This window comes from Dermacentor variabilis, chromosome 8 (assembly GCF_050947875.1).
Source record: "Dermacentor variabilis isolate Ectoservices chromosome 8, ASM5094787v1, whole genome shotgun sequence".
Lineage (NCBI taxonomy): Eukaryota > Metazoa > Arthropoda > Arachnida > Ixodida > Ixodidae > Dermacentor > Dermacentor variabilis.
In genome coordinates, this window is record NC_134575.1 from 39,787,487 (window position 1) to 39,808,704 (window position 21,218).

A 21,218-nucleotide genomic window follows, 5' to 3' on the forward strand; every position below is an offset into this window, starting at 1 on the left:
AATTCCGATTGTCAACCAAAAGGCCCATGAGTGTTTATTTTTTTCCCTGTTTAAATGTACAAATATCCGCTACTTTTTTGAAACTTCAACCTCGAGACAGGGCTTCACAATAAACTATATGCGAAACCTGCAAGTGCGCTTCTCCACACGCCCAGTTCGCCCTAACCATAATGGGGAACCTCGTGCTAAAAGTAAGGTTATGGTGGCTAGGTTCTATAGGGTGGCTAGGTAGCGTGGCGGTTCTAGCCACCCTACTAACGCTAGTAAGGTGTCAACATCCGGGCTCGTGGTGTACGTCCTTATTGCTACTTTTCGTTCCCCAAACGGTACAAGCTTTAAAAATGCGTCTCGGCCTCAAAAATGCTGCTAGCGGGAAAGTGGCCTTGTTGGTTAAACCAAGTTAGATGTGTGTGAAAGCCTGCTAACGGCATTTTTCATATCGGCTATTACGTGCAGAAAAATGTTTAGATTAACACTGGAAAGTCGCGCAGTATTGAAAAAAGAATTGTACACACACACACACACACACACACACACACACACTACACGCGCATTTTCATGGCAAATCAGCGCCAACCTTAGTCAATCATGGGCATGCGTGGACATTCTCAAAACAGTGCACTTTGACCCAGAACTGTGTAGAATGTGGTTTCGAAGCAGTGTTCCAACATGTTGTGATCCTGTCGAAATACAAATGTAAAGATACTCGCGAAGTTACCGAGGCTGTCCATATATTAAGACTAGGAGACAAATGCACTACTACAAGCTCTCTTTCACATGAAATGAAGTTTTGGTATAGCCTGAAAGAAGCTGTCGTTGACCTGCGCAGTTGTACTGTTCTAACTGTGCAGTGACTGTGGTGTTTCGGCTGGCTGCCCGGGGGTTATAGTCTCGATTTGCAAACGCCTCAGCGTGTATCACGCGATATTCCATGCACGGATTCAACTATCGTGTTTTTCCAATAAATCTTTGCGATTCCGACTTAGTATCGTGCTCCTTTACTTGGTCTGTGTGTTCGTGGGGCCGGTTCTTTACGATGCACCCATACCACCTCGCTCAGCTTACCGTTCTTGTATTCCCGAAAGGGCGGTCTGGGTGTGAAAATTCCTCTTTATGCAAGAAAATAGCGGGGATGTCGCAAACACGTGCTATACGTCGCAATTAATTATGCGCTGCGCCTCGGTCGGTGAGACGTACTTTTTCAGTCCTTTGCGTTTTGTCCCTATCGTTCGGCTTGTGACCGCGTCTTGTCCTACCTGCCTTTGCCATATACCGTGAGAGGCACTGCCTCCTGAGACTAGGCTTCTTCATCTAGAGCGTACCAACGAAAGCATCAGACCCCATGTTGTAGATAACTAAGTACCCCTTATCACTGTTTCCCTTACCTTCGCACTCCCGCCACTTCCCAAACCAATTCACCGCAGCACTTTAAGGGCAAAAGTGTGAATAAAGACGTGTAAGCAACAACTGGTCACCACGCATGTGTGCCTCCTCGAAAACACATCTTTTAGCGTGCCCGGTATTCCGGTGAACGCAAGCGGACTTGGCGTTTTACCGGATGAGCCGACGCACCCGCGTGAACGGCCTGCACGGTGCAGCCATACAGTTGGTGCAGATCACATCGCTCACAGTTGCGCTAGCTCGCTTTGATCGAAGACAGAGCATAAACCATTCTGGAATGCCGATCTCATAAGCCATCGCAACTGAGGGTGACGAAGGCACTGCTACATATTTTTTTAAGGACGATGAACCTGCACAAGTGGATGTAGTCTGTGCTGGTGTTCGTTGTGCTACGATCGATTTTGTGCAGTGATGGTCTGCGGTGATTGTGACCGGCTGTAATCGTGTGTCTGTATTGGCTTTCTCTCTCCCTCTCTCTCTCTGCTATCTTATCTTTCGACTTCTCCCACTCCCGTTCCCCAGTGTAGGATAGCAAAGCGGATTTTGTACTCTGTTTACCCTCCCTGAATTTAATCATCATCATCATCGTCATCATCATCATCATCATCATTTATTAGTCCCTTAAAGGCCCCTTTCCTCTTTATTGTGTCTCTCTCTGTCTCTGCGACTAGTTGCTCATTTGGTCCATGGTTGAAAGGAGACATCAGACACTGAAGAGCTGCCTTTGAGTCACATAAGATGGACCATGAATGTGATGATTTGTGAACTCCTTTCTCCTTTTATTCCCTTTACCCCTTTCCCCAGCACAGGGTAGCCAGCCGGTACTTACACTGGCTAACCTCCCTGTCTTTCCTCTCCTTTGTCCCCTCCTCCTCTCTCTGTCTCTCTTTCTCTCTCTCTCTCCATACGATATATGGGAACAGGCGAGTTTCGGTACGGCATCCCCGTAAGTTCATATGAGTTATTGCACATGGGGCATGCACCATGTGATATATGGGAACATGCAGGTTCTTGTACGGAAATTCTAAACGTTCATATGATCATTTGAAACATGCCCCCTGAATGAGAGCACGCGGGGTTTTATAATGAATCCCCACACGTTCTTATCTGTTATTTGCTATGGGGCACCTCCCATGTGACATATGGAAAAATACGGAGTTCTTATTCTTTTTTTGCACGGAAACCCCGTACGCTCATGTGGCTTATTGAATACGGGGCATGTCCCACACGATATATGCGAACATATGGGCTTTTTATGCGAAAAAATCCGACACGTTCGTACATCCATGTGGAACATGTGCCACATATGGGAACACGCGAGTTTTTTTTTTTTTATATTGACCTCTCCCCCATACGTTCATATCATTGAATTTGTGGCATATGGGCTTTTCTTTTTTTTCTTTTTTTGATAGAGTATAGGCCATTCGCAGTACGTGCGTGGTACCATGCCCCCCCCCCCCTCCCCTCTCGTATATAACAGCTTCATCGCCGCGAAATTCACCTTCCGCAACCCCCGATCGAGCGTCGGCGTCGGCCGGCGCGTCATTCGCGTATTATACGCACGTGACCGACAGCTCACGTCACGCGCCGTCTCCGCCCCTAACAGCCGCGGCAGAGGGCATCCCGCTCTCGCGAAAATAATACGAAAAAAAAAGGTCCGCGACCTCGGAAAAAGACATCGACGCTCGGTGTGCTGTCGGACCTGCATGCAACGAGGAAGCGGCGCTCACAGTCGACGGGGGTAGCTGCGGGAAAAGAAAGAAAGAAAGGAAGAGAGAAAGAAAGAGAGAAATTTCTTCCGCGATGGAATCGCGCGCTTCGGACCCGCAGGCCACCGACCGATCAACCCGACCGCCGAGGAGGACCTCTCTCTCTCGCTTGAGTCCTCGCTCGAAACGTGAGGTTTGACTGGCGCGCAGCTCTTTATCGCTTGGCCATAACTGGGTAAGTTAGGGAAAGGAGGCGCGAAGAATGAAGAAGGTTATACGACGGGGAAGAAAGAGAGCACTACTCCTTATTGCCTATAGCCATAACTGGGTAGCCGACGAAAGAAAGAACGAAAGTTGGAGAGGAAGTTAGAAAGAAAAAAAAAAGAAAGAAGAGAAAGAAGAACGAAGAATGAAAAACAAAGGAAAAGCAATCCTCTATTTTATTCGTCGAATCTGGGTGGCTGAAGAAAACAATAAAAAATAAATGGTGACGAAGCGAGAAAGAAATCAAGAAGCAAGCACGAATCATAAAGATCAGGGCTTTGGACGAATACGTGAAAAGCGGCGAGACGGAAAGAGACGGAAAGCCAGCCATAGACGGGCAGGCGAAGACAGACAGGCGGAACGAAAGAATGAGGGATCGGGACGAGACGCGACCTGAAAGAGGCCGACCTATAGGATGAGCACTCTTCTCGGGTCACCAGAGTCACGGTGCTTCACGGCACAGACAATTTCGATCGGTCATTCGCACTGCCCGTATAAGACCCTTCTTTAGTGCTTCGTATTTCCTGTCCCCCTGGGCGCGAGGCAAGCTGTCGAACCTTTAGTCGTTAAGGGCGTCTCGAACAAAGCATGCAGCTGCGGACCATCGGCGAAGAGTGGTGCTTTCTTGGGATCGTTTTGGGACAGGCTGGTGTAGCGGAGCTCTAAAGCGCATTAACGGCCCACGAATGGAAATTATATCCTTGCACTATTATAGCAACGTTACCTTTAATGTATTGTCTCAAAGACCCCGCTTTGGGGGCTATTAAATAAGGGGTCTCCAGCAGCTGCGAAGCAACTGGCCACGGCGGCGGTCAGACCTGTGACGCAGCAGAGGGTGCTAAGAATCCCTGGATCCGGACAGCTCGCCATTGGAATCTGAAGAGGATTCCAAGAGAAGGGAAGCGTAGCAAGGGGCGGCAGCAAGTTAGGTGGGCTGATGAGATTAAGAAGTTTGCAGGGACAACATGGCCACAATTAGCACATGACCGGGGTAGCTGGAAAAGTATGGGAGAGGCCTTTGCCCTGCAGTGGGCGTAGCCAGGCTGACGATGATGCTGAAATAAAGGGTGAGAAATACTAAGATAGATTAGCAGATCACGCTACTTCTCGAATACTAACCATACGTAAGTCTAACTGTCAGTGAGAGCTTCGGAAAAGCGCGGAAAAGACCAATGAAAACATAAAAAATAAAACTGGTAGTGACACCACCGTGGCATTCTCGCACAACGTCACGCATATTTTAGCAGTGTGCTCGGGGCTACATATTCGACTGTGAATGGGTACGAAATACATTGCATATCAACATCCAGCACTGTGTACGTGACAATGTGCCCATGTTCATTAGGATCAGAAGGGGAACTGCTATCCACCGAACCGACTCTCGTCTTCGCTCTCCGAGATTCGGATCTGCAAAGCTTAGTAAGTACCTCGTCTGGCTCCACTACTAGCTTAGATATATAGAAAGATTTTAGCATGCAGCTGGACGTATGCTAGCGCGAACTTTACGAACTTCATTTTAAACAGCGCAAAAAAAAAAAACACGTCCCGTACCAACTAGCTCACACCTAGACTCTTCTAAATTTTCATTTACCGAAATTTTCACATGGTACGTACGGAATACTGCGCGGGACGTTGACAGACAGACAGGCAGGGGAACGCGCACGTGCCCCACATTTGGACACCATGGGAACTTGTGTCTCAGTGTTTCTTGCATTGTACACCACGTTCCAGGGTGCTCCCGGCCACGCCAACATTTACAGAAATCAACGATTATACGCTGCACCAGGAACGTAGCCAGGGCTGGGGTGGAGGGCACACCCAGAACGTGCACTAGACACCCTCCCCCACCCCCTCGCCCCAATTCGCCAAAATTTATGTGTACAAGAATGCCACCCGCCCAGTCTTCCACTCCGCTACCCCCCATCCCCTTTCAAATGAGTGCCCCCTACCCCCCCCCCCCCCCCCCCCCGAAAAGAAGAGAATTCCTGGCCACGCCACTGCAGACGCACACACCACAAGCATACGCAGGTGCATACGCATCACACTCGCACGCAAAACACACAAGACATTTCAGAGAAACGTTGGACGCATTTAGAAAAAGCATAGTTTCGGAATTACGCAGCGGGGGAAGCGGAGACTGTCTGTTAGCGCGCGCAGTCACACACACACACGCAAACACGTGACACAAAAGCGCCACCTGGGCTTCGGATCGACGCCGTATATAAATACCACGCTACGTGCTTTCTCCCTGCAGCTCGCCGTTTATCACCGACGCCAGAAACGACCGGCGGCCCGCGCTGAACGAGACAGGCACAACAACCGACGTCGTTTTTTTTCCCCCGGCGTCGTGATCACTTTCGGGCTCTCTCCGCCCACCGCGCGTGCGCGGATTCGAAGATCGCTCCGCAACGCTTCTACTCTCCTTCCGCGGCCGTTCATGCCTCGCCGCTTCCTGAGGGTGTTCCGTATTGCTCGGACACCCGAATCGCTCCCTCCCTCGCTGGCCCGATCCGCACGATCTCCTCGCAGGGATGATTGCCATCGCCGCGGAGACCTGCCGATGTGTCGTCGTAGCCGCTGGACTCTCGACGGGCGATTTATTATATCCCGTGGAGAACGAGAAAAGAAACGAATAGACGGGTGGGGGTTTTCGATCCTTCACCCCCCGCCGCCCTTCCTACGTACTTCCAACGTTTTTTTTTCTTCTTTGGGCTGCAGCACGCAGGTGTGTCTCCTGTTGCATGGACTATATCGTGTACACAGGCTCATCGCATAAAGTTCACAAAAAATTGCACGAAAAAAAAAATTAGTGCGATCAAAGGGATTCGTGCGACAGCAATGCGTTAGCATTAGTATTCACCCGTAGGAGGCACGGCGTCCATCGCTACTTTAACTATACAGATCACAAACGCAGCCACGTGCGACACACGCCTGGACTTGCCCGGGAATGAAGCCGTTATCTGCCGAACGCCAGCTGTGTGGGGCAGCCGTATTCCAGCGCGTCGCCTCTCCCTCAGTGACCGATTGTACAGGCGTGGTTAGGCGACGGACAACCGCTTGTGTTCATACTGAGAGCGCCTTCTTCCCTCCCTCTCCTTTCTTTCTTTTCGTCCCTTAAACCCCTTCCCTCGTGTAGGGTAGCAAATCGGACGTGCGTCTGGTTGACCTACCTACCTACCTTCCTTACTTCTCCTTCTCTTCCTCCCTCTAAGTGTCTTTTCCCCTTCCATTTACGTCGACCTCCTCTCCACTCCCCTCCCCTACTTTTCCGTACACAAGCCGACAGACGGGTTTTCGTTCGCATTACCGTTCCGTTCCAATGCTGACGCATCGTTAAACTTTAACGGCCCTCGCGGTCACGCTCTTGTGTGAGAGATATCGCTGCTTACCAAGTGGTCAGCCGGTAAAACACACTTAGCTACGCTTGGGTGGCTGTCTCATTTCCCCTCATTAATTAGTTCTCTCCACCTTGCGCGTTTCCGCAAAACTATTACGTCAAACCATTGGAACACAGTTTTCAACCAGCGCTTTTCTCATCGCGGTGTGTATTTTAAGAATAAATAAATTCTAGGGTTTCGCGTACCAAAACCACGATCAGATTTTGAGGCAGTGGCCAACTCCGCACTAATTCAGAAACACCTGCACGGGTTTCTTAATTAACGTGGGCCTAAATAGTTCAACGAGCGTTTCTTGCATTTCGTCTCTGCTCAGCAGCGTAGCGACACGCGCAAGGGACTAGGCGTAGTTTGAGCTTGCTGTCATCTACCATATAATTATTTTTTTTTTTTTACGGGTAAATGTGTTATCTACGCGATGAGAACGCTGCAAAAGGGGTTTTCACTGCGAAACAGCGCCGAAATGGTGCAAAGCAGTGCAGCTGCCTTTGTTACAGACAGGCTTTTTACAGAGTTACAGTTTTTTTTTTTTTTTTTTGAAGCAGCAACCAAAGGAGCTTTACGAAACGCCCCGCCATTTGACTTGATGGGCGCTTCGCGCTTTCAGCGCGAAAAGAGATTCAAGAGAATGTCAGCCGTACGAGCGCCGAAATCGCACCCCTGAAAAGAACGTACTTTCTTTGGAGGCCGACGAAAGCTTTAGGCGTACAGTGCTGGTTCTGTCGTCGGACGCCAAGCCCGTTGGCCTGCGCGTCGCACGAAAACAACTGAAGTAAGCAACTATCTGGCGGTCGTAACTCAGTACTTTTGACTGAGCAGGTCGAGAAGCAACTATCTGGCGGTCGTAACTCAGTACTTTTGACTGAGCAGGTCGAGAAACGATGGAGCTACCCGCGTCTCCAAATCCAGACAAACGTCGACAAGCAAAACAGCACAGCGTGTGAGGGGCGCGTACACGTAACAGGTGAACTTAACGAGCGCGCCTTTCTGTACACTTGAAGAGCTACATTGCTTTGCAAGAGATAGCGGCGTCATGGGCGCTACAATGGGCGCTGAAAAAGAAAGGTATTTATGGATAATGATAGAATAAAAAAGAGTTGTCTTTACTTGTCCCGCGCATATAAATTTGATTAAGAATTTTACTTTCGTTGAATGAATCTGTGGCTCGCTTTAATTGAAAAAAAAAAACGCTTTTTCTTTCCCCAATGTTTGTTCCCTCCAAACATAGTCGCGCTTCAATCGCTGCTCCCATAACCACCCTTGCTGATGTCGGTGACAATTTGTTCTGAACCGCTTTTCACCCAAGCTTCGCGACCTATTTGGATCGACCTTGGACTGTGCGCATCCAGTTCTGGACGCCGTACGTGTAATAAATTGACGCAAATAAGCCGTCTTTTTTTTCTTCCTCTTACCTAACGGACTCCGCATAAACCTTATATTTCACTTTGTTTAGAAACGAGAAAGAAAAAAAATGTTCTATATGCAATCGGATGTTGGGAGATCGTGTTTCTTGAATATTCACATTCAATTTAGCTCAGGCCGACCTCTCTGCCTTTCTGTAAATAAATTTCTCTCTTTCTCACACATTCAATTCGATTAGGAAATTCCGCTGTTCTACTTCCCGCACAGAGTGCTTTGAAAACGACAAAACGCCGATCGAGAACGACATGCGCCGCTCTTCAGAGGCCTTGAGCTTGTCCAAGTGGAAGAGAGCTATTTGGAGGTATGAGGGGGGAGGGGAGAAGACGGAATCGGTGGGGGGAGTGTACGAAGTGCTTGCGACTGCAGGACCGATATGAAGCACTCTTAAAGAAGGGCCGAACTATACACGCGGGGAGCGACCGGCATCCCGGACACACACCCTCACCCTGAAATGTACCGGAGGAAAAAAAGTATCATTTTTTTTTCTTATCTTGCTCTATTTCCCGCCTTGATCGAATGCCCGTGAAATCTTCCGAGACAGATACGGACGTGGCTGTACACTCCGCCCCTCTTTTCACTACGTCTTCCTGGTGTGTTTTCCGAAGCTGTCATGCCCGACGCTGTGCAGCACGTGTACGTTTCCGCCGTTCACCGACGGCCGATACAATTAGGACGACGAAATAACGACGCGGACGTGCGTTCCCTTCGAAGGTGAGGAAGCGATTCGTGAGCACCGATCCCTTAAACAAATAAAGATAGAAACATGGGCTCTAATCTCATCGTTCCTTTATTTATCTTTACTTAACTACTTATTCGGCACGGGATGCGCGGAATGTTTGCGGGGCATCCGATGTGCTTGCGCTTTGTATGGATGGATGGATGGATACAACTTTATTGTACGTCTGGCAAGGCTTAACGCGACCCAGGCTCAGGTCTCCCTCGGGGGAACGTCAAGGCCCTGCCTAATTCTTTTTTTCATTTTTGTTGCGCCTGTTCCGAAGGAAACGAATGGTCAAAAATTAGCTATACGTATGTAAGGCAAATTCGAAATATACCTTAGGTAGGTTGGAGACCTATTCCCGTGCTTTAAGCCTTTTACGGAGCCCAATGCGCGGCGCCATCTTGTTCGCCGGGTATACTCTATACAGTGCGTTGCACGCAGGAAGGAAATGTCGCAGTACGGGAGAGCGGCGCGTCGCGTGGTAAAAATTCGGAGGCCACTGTAATGTCGGCCCACCACGTGATCCTGTCACGGTAGGTTTTAGTTTCTCCCGTACCGGTCACGCTCGGCCGGCGCTTTTAGGGGAAAGAAAACACGGAACGGCAGTCTAACGCACGTGGCAACGAAAAAAAAAAGAAAGCATAAATGTCGATTCGCTTTCGAAGACGTTGGGAATGCTGGGCAACTTTCGCCGGAAGCACATTCGATTGTCTAAGGAATAGACGGAAATGACGTGAAGGGATGATCGATCGAGTAAGGACACACATCCGCCCCGCACAAAGAGGAACACTCGGCGTCAGTGCGCTTGAATCGAGACTGTCAACACGACGGTACGTTCGGTATACGATGCTAAACATAAGTGTTCAAGCAAAGGGAACAAGCAGCAGAACATAAAACAATGGAATGTACAAAGTAAAAGATCAATCACAGATGTAGGGAAACTTGCGCAGTGAATACAGAAACGATGAGCTATTGCTCGCCGTTTCTGTGTTCATTGCGCAAGTTTCCCTACATCTGTGATTGATCTTTTACTTTGTGCGTTCTATTGTTTTCTTTTATATTAGGGTATACATACACGATCAACAAGTACATATACCTATGCTATATGAATAAACGAACAATCACACGGACAAGTAACTGAACGTGGACATAGAAAGCAGAAAGGTATGCGTTGCAATAAACGGACCGAAGTTTCACGGGCATGTCGCGAGATAATGGACACTGCAGAGCGGTCGGCAGAACAGCTGCACGAGTAGTAGCAGTAAGTGGTTGTTTATTTTGAATAGTACGAGGAAAAACGAAAATAAAGAAATTAACTTCTGATCAAATCGCAACTGTCTCGACACACATCGTCGGACACCATAACGGCGGTCAGCGTTTGGGGCACGGAGTAAGACATTTAGGAGGGGAAACTCCCGTCAGCGCGAGCGAGCGCGGGCGACTAGATAAGGTCACAATTGTTGTATGCGCCGACGGGGCCATATACAGTGGCGGCGCCATGCAGTGCGTCGGAGAAGCCGCAGCGAAAAAAAAGAAATGCAGCGCCCGGGCAGGCCGTTCCGGCGCGCTCTCAACGGCAGTAATTTCTTTCCAGGCCGCCAGGCGCCGCCAGCACGATAACTGCTCCGCGAGCTTGTGACTTTTTCTGGTCGCCGCAAACAGCGGTTCCACTCCTAAATGTTTCTTGTTCCGTGGTTTGGGGTGACGTTGGGAAGTGAAGGAAGAGACAGAGGTATAGACGCTAGAGTTGGACAGAGGAAACTATTTACACAATGTACAAGGTGGTAGAGATGACAACCAAATAAATTATTTGATTAACTAAATAAAAGCAGCTACCTCAACATGACTAAAGTTCGCCTGTATAGTCTCTCCGGCGAAGTGTATGCGTAATACCGGCACCGCAACACCGGCACTGTATTTAGTTCATGTAGAGCACTGTTACGGTTCGTTGATGGGCTATAGTTGGCTCCGATTCATAGTGAACGAACAACGGTGCGAAATGAAACTGGCGAGAAGGCAACAAGATGACAAGATTAATAGCCTAAGCGGCAAATATAGCTCAACTAGATGGCGCATGTGTAAGCATGGCGTCCGTGACGCTGAGCGAAAAAAAATTTCAAGGTGTGCTTAGCTATCGCCTAAGATACGCGAAGACGAAAACCTTGTAAAGCGTACAGTAATACCCCCTAATTATGCTTCATCCACCTTAATCGACCTTAATACGTCTTAATCCAAACTAATCCTCCTTAATCCAACATAATCCTCCGCAATGCACCCTAATCCATCTTAATCCACCCTAATCCAATCAATAAGCAATTATTCATTAATCTTGCTAATCATTAATCATCTCTTACCCACAGGCTTCGGTTCGCTTCTGGCCTTCCCTAGGTCACGTGACTTTTTCTGTACCTCACAACGCGACCTTGAAACACAGAGGTCTAAAGCTTTCGCCTTAAAAGGCTAAAATGTTTCTTGGTGGGTAGGTCTAGAGGAACAAGCAGTCGTGATTAAGCGGCCAACCCGGGCACGCGTGGTTGCATCTATTTCTTTATTTCCGCGTGTCATGTGTATGCTACACATACCTTGTATGCTATAAAATTAAAGCAGTTGTAAGTTAGCTGCGTGTGTGTGCCGCCTTCTCGTCCTCGTCATTTCGCGCTGTTCTTCGTTCACCACTTAGAGCAGCCGGGGCGCGAGGCCCGACTTGTGGGCCAGCCTCGACTGCGCGCGCGAGATGGACCGCGTGGCCACTAGAGGGAGCTCCTCGGGGCGCTGTCAACTGCCCGCGACAGATGGCGCGTCGGACCGATACCACCCAGATGGCACAAGGCCTGTTTACTCCGATCCACGAGGTCACGCTACCTGGCCCGAAATTTCCATTGAGAAGGCTGGCATGATGAAAGCGGTGACGTCGAAATCACTGTTGTCTACTCGGGAGTATCCCCATTAGATTCTATGGCAGTCGGGCCAGGTAACATGGCGCCATGGATCGGAGTGAAGAGGTCTTGTGCTAGCTAGGTGGTGTTGGTCGGGCACGCCAGTTCGCCAGGTTAACTGAACCAGGCTAGGTGACTATTTGTCACCGCCCCTTTTCAAATGGGATGCCAATAAATCATTGTCATCAAGCCTGTTCGCGCAGTAGCAGCCCCAGAGTTTTTCCTCCCGCGGTGTCTCGAAGACGGAGCAAATATTTCGAGGGTCTCCACTTCACTGCCAGCTATTTGCGGCGGTTTGTCCATATACAGCGGCTAGACAGAATCGGTGTATGCTGTGCGCTTGCCGTCCGCGTAGACAAATCCGACACGCAACCGTTGGCAACTTCGCATGTCCGAGAATTTTGGACACTATTGCCCGCTTCGAAAATTTGTACACCGAAGTACACCAGCTTAACTCGACGGGCAACATTTTTTCAAAAAATTACATTCCGAAAAATTGGCCGAGTTTCGACAAATTTCATTTAGCGATATTGAGAGCAAACTTTCTTCGAATAACGTATAGGTGTTTGCGGCACTTATCCCAACTTCGCTTTTGCTTTATAGCAGTGTTCTGGTCACGATAAAAAAACACTGCTATAACGCAGCACTAAGAACTGACGAAATGTCATAAATGAGTGTGGTATTAGAAGAAACTACCCTCTCGACGTTACTATACGAAAACTTGTTGAAACTTAATCGACCTTTTGATATGTAATTTTTTTAAGTGCCGCACATAGGAGTTACGCTGGTGTGCGGTGGCGAAGTTCAACAGACTGCCGAAAGGGCAACGCCCAATATTCCTGGGTATGGGAACCAAACGCACTCAGCCGAATCCGCTACAGGGGTCACGTGGTCGACCGATTTTTCGGAGTCACGGCTTCGCAGAGAGTTGTTTAGCGAAGACTACAGCGGCGTGACGTCACGCACCTTCCTCAGCTTCCTTCCTCAATTGTGCGGTGACTGTGTTGTATGCGTGAAAATAGTGCCAGCCGAAAGGACTTGCTTCGCCTAACAGCTTAGAAGTCCGAAGGATAGCATTTCGTTCCACTTGCAACAGTATATAGTCGCAAGGGTCGCGGTTATCACGGTCTGCGAGAATGTATATAGGCTTCCGCGTTGTCATTCCAGCGTTCAAGATGGCGGCACCCAGCAGGCAGTCTCCGTCGAAATCGTCCTCACACGCTCGATCGGTTGCATTATTTCCTGGGCATATAACCCGAGATTGCTCCTCGCTGGGCTAGTTGATTCATTTCCACGAAAACGTGGACGAGCCAGACGCTATGTCTGCCTTCTGTATACGTGTTTCTAGCATTTGCCGGGTCTACACCGTTTCTAACCCTGTCTTCATTTCGCGCTCAATCTTTCCTGGAGCGGATGCCGAGGCATGCCGTCGACAAATATAGCACCCTCAGCGTTTCGGCACCGTACGAATGACGTACACGCTTGCTAAGTGCCATGTAACTTGGCCGGCTAAACTGCCTTCGTGGAGACTACATCATTATTTTATGGCGCGCTCAATCGTCGCCGCCATTTTGTACGGCGGGCTCTTGGTGCAGGTACAGTCTGTGATTGCCTAGCTGTGATTGCTGCGCAATTAAATCATCCTCATCATCATCCTCATCATCATCTTCCTATTTATGTCCACTGCAAAACGAAGGCCTCTCCTATAGCGATCCCTGATCGCTGCTGTCATGCGCCAGATAACCCCATCTTATGCTCGTGAATTGCCCCATTTCATGCAACCACCCAGTTCTCTGCCGTCCTCAACTGCACTTTTCTTTTCTCGGGCACCCATTCCGTAACTCTAATGGGCCTCCGGTTTTCTGTCCTTTGTATTATTGCATGGTCGGTTCAACTCCAGTTCTTCCTCCTAATGTCAGCTATAGAATATCGGCTACCCTCGTCTGCTCTCTAATCCACACACCGCTGTCTTCGTATATCTTAACATAATGCCGAATTTTTTTCCCCTTCCATCGCCCGTTTACCGTTGTATATTGTTACGTGTAGCTGACGTACGAGTCTACAATATATTTACACGCAGACAAGCGGTGGCAATGATGGCGACGCTATATCAAGCGGTGGCCACGTCGTCTTCCTTCTCCTCAGTGCAGCCACACTGTGGCGGCTGTTCCGTAGCATCACCCCCGGCAGTAGAAGCGCCGTCCCGGTGCTGAATCTACACATCCGCGGCGAAAGGTGTGTGATATGGCTTTAGTCTCGCCACGTGAACGATGTCACTTGCAGCCGACGATGACGCTGACAGGTCGGCAGGGACGACTTCATACGTGACATCGGTCACTTGTCGCACCACACGGTATGGGCCAGTGTAGCGGGACAGCAGCTTTTCGGAAAGGCCCACACGTCGAATGGGGGTCCAGAGAAGCACCAGAGAACCCGGAGTAAATTGTACGTCGCGATGGTGGCAATCATAGAGGCGTCTCTGATGCTCCTGCGAGGCCTCGAGACGGGTGCGGGCGAGCTGGCGCGCGTGGTCGGCGTGTGCGATCGCGTCGCGGGCGTATTCAGTGGTTGAACGTGTGGCCGAGGGCAACAATGTGTCCAAGGGCAACGCGGGTTCTCGGCCATATAGGAGATAGAATGGCGAATAGCCGGCGGTGTCGTGACGCGATGAATTATACGCGAACGTCACATATGGTAAGTGAAGATCCCAGTCGTGGTGGTCGGTCGCGACGTACTTGGATAGCATGTCGGTGATGGTCCGGTTGAGGCGCTCCGTGAGGCCGTTGGTCTGTGGGTGGTAGGACGTGCTGAACTTGTGCTTAGTCGAGCAGGAGTGGAGAATGTCCTCGACGACTGCCGACAGAAAGCTGCGGCCACGGTCAGTGAGTAATTGGCGCGGGGCACCGTGCACTAAAATGATGTCATAGAGCAGAAAGTCAGCAACGTCAGTAGCACAACTTGTCGGGAGGGCTCTGGTGATTGCGTACCGCGTAGCATAATCAGTAGCGACGGCGACCCATTTATTGCCGGAGCCCGAGAGAGGGAACGGTCCAAGAAGGTCTAGACCAACACGGAAAAAGGGTTCCGGTGGGATGTCGATCGGCTGAAGACATCCAGCTGGAGGTGTGGAGGGCTTCTTCCGGCGCTGACAGGGCTCACAAGCGGCAACGTAGCGCCGCACGGAGCGAGCGAGACCCGGCCAAAAGAAGCGACGGCGTACACGGTCGTATGTGCGCGAGACGCCCAAGTGTCCAGCCACGGGAGCGTCGTGAAGTTGTTGGAGGACAGTCGACCGCAAGTGGGATGGAATTACGAGCAGAAGGTCACGGCCGTGCGGATCGAGATTGCGGCGGTATAGTGTCCCTTCCTTAAGGAGAAACATCCGGAGAGAAGCGTCGCCAGGCGTTGACTCCAGATGGTCGATGAGGGCTCGTAAGGAAGGATCGCGGCGTTGCTCATTGCCGATTTCGAGCAACTTGGACACAGAGAAAACGCAAGTGATGGTGTCCGCATCAGCCGGGTCGTCGACGGGGTAGCGGGACAAACAATCGGCATCCTGGTGCAAGCGTCCCGTCTTGTATACCACGGAGAAGGTATATTCTTGCAGGCGTAACGCCCAGCGAGCGAGTCGTCCCGTGGGGTCCTTGAGCGAGGATAGCCAGCAGAGCGCGTGGTGATCAGTGATGACACAGAAGGGGCGTCCGTACAAGTAGGGGCGAAACTTGGCAACAGCCCACACAAGAGCGAGGCACTCGCGCTCTGTGATTGAATAATTGCGCTCGGCGGGTGATAGAAGTCGGCTGGCATAGGCTATAACGCGATCATGTCCACGCTGGTGTTGTGCTAATACTGCTCCTATGCCGTGACCACTGGCATCAGTTCGAACTTCCGTTGAAGCAGACGGGTCAAAATGGGCCAGAATTGGAGGCGTGGTAAGGAGAGTAGTGAGCTGCGAAAAAGATGCGGCATGGTCAGGTCCCCAAGAAAAGAGGGCGTCTTTCTTCAAGAGGTCGGTAAGGGGACGGGCGATGGTCGCAAAATCCTTCACAAAGCGTCGGAAATATGAGCACAGCCCTACGAAACTACGAACGTCCTTGGTAGACTTCGGAACAGGAAAGTTCGTAACGGCGCGAATCTTGTCCGGGTCAGGTCGCACGCCTCTGGCGTCCACGAGGTGTCCAAGGACGGTGATTTGGCGGCGAGCGAAGTGACATTTTGACGAGTTCAACTGGAGACCGGCGCGGCGGAACACGTCAAGAATCGCTGAAAGGCGGTCTAGATGCGTGTCAAATGTGGGTGAGTAAACGATGACGTCGTCCAGATAGCACAAACAGGTGGACCACTTGAACCCCTGAAGCAAAGAGTCCATCATTCGTTCGAAGGTGGCGGGCGCGTTACAGAGACCGAAAGGCATCACCTTGAACTGATAAAGGCCGTCAGGGGTAACAAATGCAGTCTTCTCTCTGTCCATGTCGTCGACGGATATCTGCCAGTATCCGGACCGTAAGTCGATAGAAGAAAAATAAGTGGCACCGTACAGGCAGTCTAGAGCGTCATCAATACGTGGCAAAGGGTACACGTCCTTTTTTGTGATTTTGTTCAGGTGGCGATAATCTACACAAAAACGCCACGTTCCATCCTTCTTTTTGACTAGTACGACGGGAGAAGCCCAGGGACTACAGGAAGGCTCGATAATGTCCTTTGCAAGCATCTTTTTGACTTCCTGTTGGATAACAGCTCGTTCTGACGCAGAAACACGATATGGACGACGGTGAATAGGGTTCGCATCGCCAGTGTTTATGCGATGGGTCACGACGGACGTTTGACCTAAGGGTCGATTGTCAAAGTCAAAAATGTCGCGATAGCCTTCAAGAACGCGGCAAAGGGCTGCAGGCGGAGACGGTTGCGTAGAGGAAGTGCCGCCAGCAGGAGCCGAAGTTGCACTGTCGCCGTTGCGACCGCTGCGAAGCTCCATGACGGGTACGGGGAACGTCCACCTCCACCAAATTAATGTTACGTGTAGCTGACGTACGAGTCTACAATATATTTACACGCAGACAAGCGGTGGCAATGATGGCGACGCTATATCAAGCGGTGGCCACGTCGTCTTCCTTCTCCTCAGTGCAGCCACACTGTGGCGGCTGTTCCGTAGCAATATACTTGCCCGCTAACGACAATCAGGGATGCGTGTAATGACACTTCGCTGCTGGCAAAGTGGAGCCGCAGTCGAAGCGGCTTTTTCGAAGGCAACCAATTCGGAACGAGCTTCCGCGTTCCAGCATTCAAAATGGCGGCACCCCCATGCAGCTTCATCGACTACTGCACACGCGTCGTCTGCTTAAAATCCCTCCGCTGTGCCGCGTGCGCCTAGTTTCCTACAGAAATTAACTAGAGAGAACGCCTGAGCTGGCGTCTATATAGTACGGCGGTGGAGCCAGCAGGGGAATGGTGGAGGAAGGGATAAGCATAAGAGGTGAGCGTCACGTGATAATTTTCAAACCTAGACGTAACAAAAGTATAAAGGAAGTGCTCTCGGTAAAATAGGCCCTCACCACGTGATGGGCAAGTGGTAATTTCTATCCGGCGAGGGCGCGCAGAGAGTGGGGGATAGCGTACAGCGTTTCCTAATAGGATTGCCAGAGGGCGCTGCAATCGCTAAGCTTCCATGGGAATGATGACTAGTTCATAGATTTGTCTGATCACCCTGCATCCACCCATTCGCATATTTCAAAAGTTTCTCACAGAGGCAGCTCCGTATCTGTATGATCTGAAACTGTGCCTCTTAAACGCGGCTCAAAACATAGTTGCGGTTGATCTTTAGGAGTGAGGGTCTTAGCCATAGAACAAGCCAGCGCTCTTGAGGGCGCAAAACAAAAAAAGTATTTACCGTGTAAGAAACTATACGGCCGCGTGCTTCGATGTACGCCGGGGCGTACCCCACGGACACACGCGGTATGTAGAGCCACAGTGTCTCAGTACCCGAGGAATCCCCAGGCCGGAGCGATCGAGTACCGCACGCATATAACAAACTTCTCTTACCGCGAAGAGCGCGTATACCGGAAACGAAAGTTGCGTTCAGAGCACGTACATTCAAACGTCCCAGGAACGCGGCAGCGCGGGCGTGATTCCGGAAGCGGTAAAAGGAAACTTCGACGAAACAAAGTAAGCGAAGACGGAAAGACTGCGCGACAGCAGCTATGCGGTAGTCATGCGCTTTGTGTCATTACATTTCTCCCGCGTCCTCCATATAGTCTTCCTCCCTTACAGTAAGTCACGGACGACTCCTTTTCTATCTCTTTTTTTTTTATCTCTTCTACAGCTCGCGGACTCCTTCGCTCATCAGGAGTCGATCGATATCGCACACGCACACACAACTGACCCGCTCAGTGCAGTATATTTGCACACTGTTATCCACGGACATCTGCCTCCGTGTAAAGTATCCATCTACAAACTTCGCGCAGTGCATGGAACATCTGCGGTTGCTGGATGCGTAGACCGGAAGTTTAACGGAAGCTTTGCCTGGGGTACCTCCTATAGGTTGATATATGTACAGGAACGGATAGAATCGAGTCGCCGAGCGTTTACACTGGATCAATATCGGCGAGATTTGCCGGTATTTTTTGAGAAGCGAAGGTTACAACCCACCAGCGCCACTATAGGTGCATATATTTAATCTAGGCCTTCGATTCTTTGGCAAATCTCGGACGATTCCGGAAAAGAACTAAATACAGCGCGTCAGGCGTGCAATGCAATACGGCAAATCAGTTCTGCGAAAGCCCGGAAGGTGGGGGAAGGTTCATGGAAGAGGAGATTTCTCGTCCGCATGACTGCCGCACGAAACTGCAAAGTGAAACCATACGGGCTTTCCAGAAAAAGAAAAAAAATTCGCAAAATCCACGCACTGTCTATCGTTTCCATGCTGGTTGAACTTGGACCTCGCCACTTCGACCTACGCGCAATACTGACCGGACGAAGTCTTGTCTAATCGGCCAGGAAAGAAACTGGAAGTCACCTCCGTACCTGGAGTCTCTTGAGGTACCGTCAATAGGACACACGCTCAATCGCAACGAATCACTAGGCGCGCAAGACCCGACTATACACTGTGCATCGAAATTATTTTAATGTTGTCGCCGATTCTATGCCGAAAGAGCCTCGTCTAATCAGATTTCGCGCGTATCAGGTGTGCCGTGAACCACGGCATCGCGTGCAAATAGACAGAAGGATCGCAAAAGAAAGCTATCGTTGACTTTGGCTAAAATGTCTACCACGGTTTCTGCCGCAGTGCCCATTGCAAATATATATATATATATATATATATATATATATATATATATATATATATATATATATATATATATATATATGGCCAGCGCCAGAACTGCGCAATATCGCTTTGTAGACATTAGAGAGCTTTAGAATAAGGGCCCCAAAGAAATTGCGTCGAAGCCACTGCGCATGCGCGAGACGCAAACTGCGTTTGGGTTTTGCGTTGTGAACGCTATTTTACCCGGGAGCCCAAATAGCGGCACCAAAAACTTTGCGTCAGCAAACATGGCGGCACTCATCGAAGCGACGGCTCTAACCTAGTATCAAACTGGGTTCGATTCGTGGTAACGCGTGAAGTTCACAAGCTAGGAAAAGTGACTGCGGTTATCGCTTTCTCTCAACTAGCGTGGATTATGAAGAGTGATTCATTAGACGCCGCTGATTCCGAATTCGATTGTGGATTTTATGACTCGTAGGCCTAACACGGCTAAGCTTGGCTGGTGAAGGCACGTAAAGATGGTTTGCTCAAAACTAAGCGCAACTAATTGTTTGCTGCTTACAGAATAACGTCTAAATTGTAATTAAAGGCGAATACACGCAAGTCAAAATTACTATTCCTATCATAAAATGGTATATTTTATCCCATTATTTCTAATAGCTTTTCTTTGACACCGTAGTGGCGCTGTCAGCGCAAGACGCTATCTGCAAACGTAAAACCCTATTCTAAAACTCTTCACTCCTGCGTGCCCCAACGGTAACAACCGCAAAGCTCTTTGGGGCCCCTATTCTAAAAACTCTCTATTGTCTCATAGAATGCAAAGACGCTATCCTTTCCAATGAAGTTCTTCAAAGAACTGTAAAGGAGCATGCTATTATAGGAGCCTTCTGCATTCGTTTCTTGCACCTCAGACAACCATATGATTCCCTATACAACATTTAATAACTAATTGGGCTTTCACTAGCTTCTGCAAAAATAGGACATGCGACAGGCATGCCGGAACATCGCGATGAACACAACCGCTTGATTTTTTCATCCGGAAACTGGAATATGTACTGCGTGGTGTGTACGTCACATGTACGTCTCTTCATGCCCGAGTTTGATCACTCTTGTACACAGGACCTCAGCACTTCAATTTCAATTTAATTTCAATTTATTTTTACACGTACGTCGTACATTACAAATGCAGGGAACAGGAACAAAAAGCTTTGTCAGTAGACAGCTTGACGGGATCTCTGTACCCTTACAGACAGTCAATGGCAGCACGAAAGTGGTAGCTATCGCTAGTAGAGCATTATACAAAGCATGAAAACTTCGGTACTAACAAGAATGCAAAAATTATCGCTTGTGGAACGTAAAAATAAAATGTGACCAGCTAAAGAACATACATTTGAGGCACAAAAGAGAGAAAAGAGTACGTACCACATTTCACAAATTCAGTACAAATCAGCCGTGATAATGCATTAAAAAAACTAACAAGACTGCTTAGAAAATAAAAATTGAGATCACTTTGCCTCATCTCGGTACTTATTGGGAGCTACGCGTACTTTCTTTTTTTCATGCGGCAAGAACAAACAAAGTGATTTCCTCTTTGTTTGTGGCTAAATCATTTTGATTTAAATGCCACGGGCTAAATTAGTTTTATTTAGCCCGTGGCCTTTAAGCGTAACCGTAAGCGTGAAAAGGGCGTGCTCTCTCTGTAGCGGCACTTTCCAGTAACTCCACTACGTTAGCGCATGACGAGCTCAAAAGGCAGCTTTAGCTTCCACTTAACATGGACGAGCTCATCTACTCCGGATTGTATCTGGCGTGGAATTTAAGCGTAACCGTAAGCGATAAAAGGGCGTGCTCTCTCTGTAGCGGCACTTGCCAGTAACTCCCAGTACGTTAGCGCATGACGAGGTCAAAAGGCAGCTTTAGCTTCCACTTAACATGGACGAGCTCATCTACTCCGGATTGTATCTCGCGTGGAATTTAAGCGTAACCGTAAGTGATAAAAGGGCGTGCTCTCTCTGAAGCGGCACTTGCCAGTAACTACCAATACGCTAGCGCATGACGAGGTCAAAAGGCAGCTTTAGCTTCCACTTAACATGGACGAGCTCATCT

The 21,218-nt window shown here is 49.4% G+C and overlaps 1 protein-coding gene across 2 annotated transcripts in view; it reads left to right on the forward strand.

The window, feature by feature from the left end:
* LOC142590096 (uncharacterized) overlaps positions 1-21,218 on the forward strand; it is a 59,379-nt gene that overhangs the window by 27,352 nt on the left and 10,809 nt on the right. The gene's annotated exons all lie outside the window — the stretch shown is intronic.